This window comes from Nematostella vectensis, chromosome 2, assembly GCF_932526225.1.
Source record: "Nematostella vectensis chromosome 2, jaNemVect1.1, whole genome shotgun sequence".
Lineage (NCBI taxonomy): Eukaryota > Metazoa > Cnidaria > Anthozoa > Actiniaria > Edwardsiidae > Nematostella > Nematostella vectensis.
Genome location: NC_064035.1, coordinates 20775963 through 20785370, shown reverse-complemented (window position 1 = coordinate 20785370; position 9408 = coordinate 20775963). Strand labels below are relative to the sequence as shown.

The following is a 9408-nucleotide window of genomic DNA, read 5'->3' as shown; positions in this document are numbered from 1 at the left end:
AACTAGTTTGATGAGAACTTTGATTTTCTCAAAAAAGCGTAAGTTTGAAAGATATCATTCGCATTGGGAAAAATTTCGCGGTACACCTGAGCTTTCATTGAATTCCACTTTTCAACTATTGAATTCCACAAAAAATATCACTCTTTAGACCAATGAGAGCGCGCGTAAGAATTTGACTATAAGATTATACAAAAAGCTGATTTTCATCAATACAAAGCTAAAACGTCGCTGTTAGTTTTTGCCAGAGTTCTGTAGATTGCAATATTATGGAATCAAGCGAATTTCCGGCTTCAGCTGGCTCAGACAAAGCAAAAACTAACATCCACCATACCCACCAAAAAAATTGAGAAAAAGTTCTTAAAGTTATAGTATTCTTTAGACGGTGTCATACCTCCAGGTGGACACTTTATAGGGATATGGCACCTTTTCTTTCCAAAGCGTTTCAAATTTCGTGCCTAAACGAGCTGACCAACCAAAAAAACAAAATGGCCGTTTCGACTTCGACCCAGCTTTTAGTCTTCCATACGAACATGAGCCCCTAAACATCCTCAAAAGCAGTACTTCATATCGTGATATGCGTAAGTCCGTAAAAGTCCTTCTGGCCGCCGAACAACTCAAAAGCCATCATGGAGGCCAGCACTGAACTCAACAAAAAGTTTACACACCTCTCTTCGCTTTTCGCCTTTCGCTCGAGATCAATGCTTTTATCATTAGCTAAGTGAATGTATTAGTGGTATTGTAAACAGCGTTTGAGAGGGCAAATTATTTGAAAAATGGTCAGGGAAGCGGATTTAGATTACGAGGGATAGTTGTTGCTTATAAGTACTGTTGAAGTGTAGAAAGATCCAATCTGGTCTTTCCCCTTCGACCTTCAACGAATCAGTAGAAGCTCTGTGTGCAAGCCTAGGAGATAAAGCATTTTGAAATTATGGTGAGCTCTTTTTTGTTTGTTTGCAAGTAACCATACTGTATATTGAAACTTATTAAAAGTATTTTACATAAGAAACAACAAAATAACAAATTACTACACTTATCAGAGTATATCAGGTGCTTATCAGAGCAACTATACCCATCTTTTGTCCCTGAATATCCCTGACATCTCCAGAGAAATTAAATTCTTTTCTTTTCTTCAATGGCGTATAGGTATGTAAAAAAGAGTATCGAAATTTCTGACATCTTTCCCACTCTCTATTATTTTTGTTTGCTTACAGTTCGCCCTATGACAGGTAATCCGGAATCCGGAATCCATGAAAAAATGAGACTTGGAATCCGGAATCCATGCTACTGGAATCCGGAATCCACACACTAGGATCCGGAATCCAAGACTTAAGCTGGAATCCGGAATACAAGAATTAGTATAAAAATTATTTTAATATTTGGCTTCGTTTTCCAAAATTCATTTTGATTTATCTGTTTATATGCACGTGATTTTCATTTCAACCTTTTGGCGGTTGACGAAGAAGCCATTCCATGGTTATTATTTTATTAGCCAATGAGACGCGGGTAGGTTTGAACATGCGATCAATCACCTCCAAGTTCTCGCTTTCTAGCTTCACTCAGGCAAGAATCAACAACAAAGGAGGGTAAGGGCAGATTTATTCTTTCGAATTCTTATTGATAATGACATTCAATTATTTAAATATTTATTGTATTGTAAAAAAAACACCCATAAGAAATCGCCTCGCCATATCTGTGAGAACAGGAAGTTCTGATCTCGACGAAGTAATCGGTCAAAAGAGTTTTCACTTCAAAACACGTGTAAGTTGGGTGTCTACAAAACGAAGACCTAAAACCTGTGACCCCAAAAGCTACGACCCCAAAAATATTGCCGTTTTTATTAAACCTACCTTGTTTCCCAAAATGGCTACACAGCGTTTTCACGTGGAATCAGTAATCTTTATGAGATAATTAGCTAGTTCAATTTGTTTTCTTTTAATTGGGAAGGGAAAAGCACTACTTGTGCTTCCAGGTAGTCGTTTCTTAAAACGCTGATAAACTCAGAAACCCGGAAAGTCACACGGTAAAATTTTCGGGTTTTTCTTAAAAAATCTTAATTGCCCGCCAAAGAGCTAACTTACGGGAAATCGCTTCATGTTCTAGTTGTGTCGAGTTGTAGAAAGTTTTCATCACAGAAAAAAACATTCCACTGCCCGGTATAAAGTGGGCTAATCAAGGCTAACATCAATAAGGTTTCATCTCAGTCTAATGATTTGACATTTAGCTGTCACAGTGCGCCTAAAAAATATAAACAGCTTTGCGAAATTTAAGTTTTTTTTACAAAATGAAACTTTATTTACTTGTTCTTTGTCTTTCATTTGAAAAATGCCGATGCAACGGTAATGTTTGGGGTGAAAGTTGTCTACAGACATCGACAAAACTAGGATTTCAATAACTACTACTATAATCTTCAACAGTCACGACACGTCAAGACACGTCTGAGGTATGTTTTGATACTCGTATAACAAACAAAGCCATAGCAGGAATCAGAGGGGGGGAGGGGAGGTGGCAAAATCACAAAATTATGTTTGAAAAAATAAAAACATGTTTGAAAAAATAAGATAAACATGTTGACAAAAAAGGCAACAGAAGAAAATAAGATGAAAAAAGGATTTGATTTGAACAGGGAAGTGCACTTTCCTGATTTGAACGACTGTTAAATTCTTTTATTGGGAATGAGCTTGTACTCTGATTACTGCTTTTTTGTTGGTTATCATGCAACTTGAAAAATAAGGCCATTGCCTATAGCTTTCACATACTTTTTGTTGGACTGATATTTGGTTGAGGTCACGCAAACGGACTAGGAAAGGGAGTGAAAATGAGAGATCCTGCTGATCTAGATATCGATGGTAATGTTATCTACGTTTGTGATCAGGGAAATGGCCGAATAAGAGTTATAGACTGCACCTCCCTTTTTGTCATTCGTCTAGGCTTAATCTAGGTTCCGACACGTCTGAGAATGGAGATGAGGATAGAGATGGGGACGAGGAATACGCAACTCGACGTATTCGCCAGGTGACAGTAGGGGACCTTACTTTGACATCTGACTCAGAAGAATGTAATTTGAAGTCTCCATTTGGCATTTGCAGATCACACAAGGATCTTTTTACACTCTATGTATCGGACATAGAGCGAGCAAATGTTATTCTCTATCACAAATATTAATTCTGATGCAAATGGGAACTAATCTGGACAACTGAATGCCATATTATCTTTTGGCCGGACAAGTATCCTAACGTCGATAGCGGTTACCAGGGATGACGATCACATTCTTGTTGGAGACTGCAAAGAGAACGCTCCTTGTGTCTACGTGTGCTATCTTGTACACAAAACAATCACTCGGACAGTATCAGGTGTTGTGGCTCCTACAGGAATAGCAGTGACCGAGGAAGGAACTGTGTTCGTCTCATCAAGTAAGATCAACACGCTGCTGACCATGACAGAGGTGGATCTTATAACCAGTGATAAAACCCCAACAGCAATCTCTAGTTCAACGGATGCAGGCCATTGTGATGGTTTAGATGCTCAGTGGAACTCTCCATCAGGGCTATGTAGCTACCGTAATACGATCTTTGCTTGCGACACTGGTAACAAGGCCGTTAGAATGGTTACATCAGCTGTTGGACTGGTGCATCTCCAGCAGAATATGTCGATGTATGCCAATGTGTTCCGCCTGGATAAGAAGTGTGAGAAAGAGAATTTCCCCGAGAGGTTTGACGAACCCAAAAGACAGATAGAACATCTGGCCGCGTTTTTATTAGATCATGAGGAAAAGGCAAAGGAGAGCACGAATGGCCCTGACATGACAATTCCACGTTGCACCCGACAGTCATTCCAAATAGCGCTTGACTCACTGACCAGCCTCGCAAACACCTTAACAGAGATCGGCGAAGAGCGAGTCCTGGAGGAGATCAGATTTGCGAGTCTGACAACTCTTTCTGTCGAGTGCTTCTTCAAAGCCATGCGTGCCGATCATGACATGCCAACTATGGTGGAGTATGCTTATAGACGAGCGCGCTGTGTGGAAGATGACATGCTCCGAATTTATCAGTAGCATTTTACATACTTCACAGGGCCGAAATCGTTTTATCCGGAGAAGATTATCTCGGGCGATCCACCAAGTCTGATGCAGAGGCCATCCAAGAAAACGCAGACGAAAGAGGGGACTGGTGATGAAACAGAAGACCGCAGACGTGCAGAGACCATGCGGGAATTTACACGGGAGTATGGGAGAGGAGTGCGACAAGCAAATGTCCGAGCTAAGACAAAAGAGCTGACAGGAACCCTTCCATACTCACTGAGTATGCTGCCTGACCGAATCGAAACGGGCTCAGACGACGTGCTAGACTTCGTAAGTGAAGCTCGATCAACGGTCACAGTAAATGACACCGGTGGAAGTACCAGGGTGCAGGTCTTGTACTACAAAGACGAAATCGTCGCCGTCAGACACGATCGCCGACGGGAGGCATCTCCGTATTGGCTCGCCGTTATGATGGAAGACGTTTTGGTCATCGCTGCATCTGGACGATTCCAGAAGAACAGCGTAACTTTCAGATGGCTCGATCAGACTGATGACCATCTGAAATATACCTTCGACGAGGTATGCAACGGCAACTCCCCTAGATGTCTGCTGGCAAAAGTAGAAAGCCTCACCATTGATGACCACATCGTAACCATAACTCCCGAAGAAGACATCAAACTTTCGAGAATTGCGAACGGTGATGATCAGACGGTGGAGACACGGGCAGATGAGAACGAAGAAAGAAAGTGGCTGACAAATGGAGAGTCTACTTCTACCCCCACAGAAGCAAAAGAAGAGTCGTTTCCGGCGAGAGTGGAAGGGGTTAGTTTATCAGGTATGCAACGGCAATTCCCCAGATCTCTGCTGGCAAAAGTAGAAAGCATCACCATTGATGACCAGACCGCAACCATAACTCCCGAAGAAGACATAATAATAATTCAAGTTTATTCACATATGACCTCTCGCAGTGTTTCGACTGAATTACAGGTAGAGACACAAAGCTATACTAGCAGCATTACATTACATTAAAGCACTTGTGCGTGACAAAGTCTCTTAGTCTGTTGGCGCGCGAAGACTGCAAGCTGGCCGAGCCCCTGCCTGATCTTAAAGCGTAGGTTATTGCCCTAGTAATCGTTCCACATCAGACACGGAAAGACACGGAAAGATGAGAACGAAGAAGGAAAGTGGCTGGCTTCTTCTACCCCCACAGACCCACAGAAGCAACAGAAGAGTCGTTCCCGAGGAGAGTGGAAGGCGTGAGTTTATCAGGACGCTAAACAACGCGTTTCATTTTACGATAGTGATGTCTACTTTAGTTATTGTTATAGGCTCGTGCCAAAATACTTACCATGGCTCTCCTAAACTCGCCCTGATATTCCACCAAAGCGGACCACAATGGCACGGTCAAACAAAATACCAGAGCCTGATAATGTGTTTTGATATACAAAGAAGTAGGCATATTCTCAGCAACATTTATTGCCCGATGAGTTAATAAGGTTTCCTTGATCTATTAAATTTGCAATTTTTCGACTTATATCGAAGCATAGTTATCCACGTAACGCACAGACAAAAAATACAGTATGCTTTGATATGCAGTTTTGTTTTTTGTCAGTAATAAAAAAACTGTTTCTTTTAAAATTTCTTGATGTGGTCTACACAACAAGCGACACAACGCAAAACGTTTATAAATGGAATCGAAAGGTAAAAACAAAACTTTACAGGCATTAGAAAGATTTAGAACATATAGGCACTGGAGGTATTTAAAGTTTTGTAAAAAACCTGGAACACAAAAATGGAATCCGGAATCCGGGGGAAAAAACCCACATGTAATCCGGAATCCACACACTAGGATCCGGAATCCACACACTAGGATACGGAATCCAGAACCCTATTGGAGAACCTGTCATGGGGCGATACAGTGCTCTATGAGAAATACCTGCTAACCTTTTAGGTGAGGAGTGTAGGGAATACATTGGAGGTAGAAGGAAGAAAATAATGATGATAGAGTTTGTTAGTGATGTTGCTTTTGTTGGCTTAAAAATGTTATAAGTGTATGGGTGCCCCAGTCCCTCACTCTTCTCCATGCCACCTGGCATCCATGAATTGGCTTTCTTCCTTGACTTTAATCCTCAAATTATAATTAAGATTCTCAAGTATACACTATCAAATATAAACACACGCTATTGTTAGCTGTTCATGTGGGCAACAAAAACAAATTTTGATAATTATCATAAGGAAGATTGATTATAACAATTTTACAGATGGCAGCACATAAGGCAATCATTTAAATACCCTTTTCTGCTTTTTCGTTGCAAGTTCTTACTATTAGTGTGTTCGGTGCATACTCAGTGTACTTAAGGCATGGGCCTAGTGACAAAAATATAGAAAAATCGAAAAAAAAATTGCAAAACAAAAATACAAGCGTTTTGATTTTTAAGGTTATACACTGTACCAAGATGGTCCAAATGAGAAAAATTGTTGTCATGCCAACCGTTCATGTGATCTGCAACCGTCAAAAATTGGCGCCAAAACATAAACATGTCGATTCTCCTAGCTTAAAGCCCCCCAAAAATGTTCATAATTGGCCTAGAAACTTGTCGTATGTTATTAAACAGGTTGACAATTTGGATGGGTGAACATGTTCTAGTACTTAGCTATAAAAATAAAGAATACAAAAAGCTCGTAATTTGCTGTGATTAGGCAAAATACAAAAAAAATTATGATTACTTGCACATCCATCCAAATTGCATTTACAAATTATAACATATAATCAAGACCTTGTTAAAGTCAGGGATTCGATAAACACAGATTCATCTGGCGCAACCGGAGTTTTATTTATTCGTTGTTTTCCTTTCTGTTGAGACGCCATCTTGAATTGCGCCGTGTGTCTATATAAAGATTGTCAGCGGATGACGCTTGAAAAATAGACTTTTAAAATGGCGGACGAACTGTCCTCTGTAGCACCATGTAGCACAATTTACCGTCTTTGTTGTACAGGAAATAACAAAAACACAGAGGTTTGTAAGACTTGTATGTTTAATTCTCTAAAACAGTTGATTGTATTGTATAAAACTAATGCATGATAAAAAAAATAGTTCCAAAAATTTCTGAATGTTGCTGTCTTAATGTGTTGTTATTCATGTAGGATTCACCTATCTCTTGGTTGAAAAAATTTCATATTATTAGGAAATGTCGACATTATATCTCATATTAAGGAAATCACAAAACTTCAATTACAAGTAGTGACGTAATTTTTGAAAGTCTAGCAGTTAGGAAAAGCGCGGGCAACACGAGTTTATATCCTCAACCAAAATACTACGATAATCTCAATAGTTTTCGATCAAATTAACTCATATTTCTCTATAAATGTCAGGCGGACTTGTGTCCCCGACTAACTGTGGTTTCGCCAAAGTTGCAGCTCTAGAATCTGCAAAAATGTCAAAACAATTTCTGAAATGAAACAACGATCCCGCCAAATCCCAAGTACGAGCAAGGTATAAATTCTTCACCGGTGTTTGTAGATTGTCCAGAAGCATTCAACATTGATTACATCCAGTTTAGCAAAAACTATCCCGCACTTGAAGCAGCATTCCAAAACTGGATTAAGTCAAGTTCTAGTAAAAGGGTTGAGAAATCAAAATTCTTGGAAGAATTCTCTGGTGAGCGCTGGCTGCGTTTGACTCAGACGAGGACTGTCATTGTTCGACTGTAAGGGATGCTACCGACATTTCCCATCCATCCAGACACTGTTTTCCGTGAAAAGCCTGATGCTGAAAAGCAAAGTAAACGAGAATCCGTTTAATGTCCTGAAAGAGATAAACATACCACATAGCAATGTTCCTCAAATATATATATATAAAACTGAGCTTAAAAAGACGCAGGATAGATATCACCAAATGTGCATACAACAGTTCTAGCAAAATCAATAAAGGTGTGAAAAAGGAAAACTGTGTGAGGAAAAAGGAAAATTGTGTGAGATGCAATGTTGGAGGTGTTTTACAAAACAATGTTTGTTCTTTATTAAAAGGTGCTTAGGTAACAGGCAGTCACTAAGAGCACGTCAGTGAGACAGGCTAGCCCTTTCGAATGAAAGTACAAACGCAGCGGAAGAAAGACATGCAGAGGCAAAAATGAAACAAAGGAAAAAAAAATCACATTGGAGACATCACAAACATGACATGGGACAAGGCTTCAATGGAAAAGGAAGTAGAGACACCACTTTCAATTGGAGTGTTCTGGCAAAGAATTATAATGGGCTAATAAAAAATGGAGAGCCTGCAAAAAATGGCGGCCAAATACTACATCAGTACCTCATTGATGCAGGAGTGAATGTAAAAAGATTCAAGAGAAGGCACGAGGAACGCAGTGAAGGCAGAATTAGAAGAAACTACGTGGCTTAGGAGGTAAGTAGTGTACAACAAAATGGGAATGTATAGGGACATGCCCTACCCAAAAGGTTTCAGAGATAGTTACAGAAGGAATACAATGACATGCTGTCATTCATTACAATGTTATATACAGTATAAGGTAATGAAATAAAGAACCAACAAGGTAATTAAACTGTAATAACTGAATCAAAAAGGGACGGGGAGACACAATCTGTGAAATAAATGAAATTTATTCAAGCTTCTATTGCTTCATTCCAGGGGAGATTTATCTTCTAACTCCTGAAACTAACCAACAGCTACTAAGTGCTGTACGCAAAAAAATTGAGAAAGAAGATGGGGAAAAGAAGAGAAGATGGGGACTATACGATTGGAAAGCTTATTATACCCCACAAGTACAAGAAGATTGTTATGAACAAAGAAGGCAAAATCCACACCAATGACTTTGTAGTTTAAGGAAGAAAAGTCCCTCTAGATGAAATAAGGAAAGCTTCCTTGAAAATGCACCAGGAATTTATTAGGTACAGGCCTGATGAGTCATACAGCACAAAGACTGTGCGAGCTGAAGGAGTTTGATGATGGTGAAATTTTGGAGAAGATGAGAGAGAGAGATTAAAGAAATTAGAGAGACACTTGCTTGTGTGGCATGACCACTATGCTGGGACTGTTTGGCAAACAGCATCAACTAAGGATTGTTTGTCAAGATTTCTAACTCTACAAAAAAGAGCTGCACGTCTAATACTCAACGCTGACCCCAGAGCACCCTCAGAACCGTTGTTTAATAGACTTCAATGGCTGCCTTTCTATCTGGACAATCACATCTCAATGTGTTCTATTCTCTTTAAAAGGCTACAACTGATGGTGCCCGAATATCTAATTGAAACTCTTAAGCTGAACAATACACTTCATAATAGAAATACTCGTTTCTCAGGACTGAATTTTATAACTCCAAAGTATACTAGAAAAAGCGAAGGCGGGAAAACGTTTACAGTAAATGCAATCCGT

The 9408-nt window shown here is 39.7% G+C and overlaps 1 long non-coding RNA gene across 1 annotated transcript; it reads left to right on the top strand.

Annotated features, from left to right (window-relative positions):
- Positions 1 to 5674: 5674 nt before the first annotated feature.
- Positions 5675 to 9052, top strand: LOC116607151. Its single transcript, XR_007306840.1, has 3 exons — positions 5675 to 7035; positions 8046 to 8421; positions 8665 to 9052. It is a non-coding gene; the product is annotated as an uncharacterized LOC116607151 (long non-coding RNA).
- Positions 9053 to 9408: the final 356 nt, after the last annotated feature.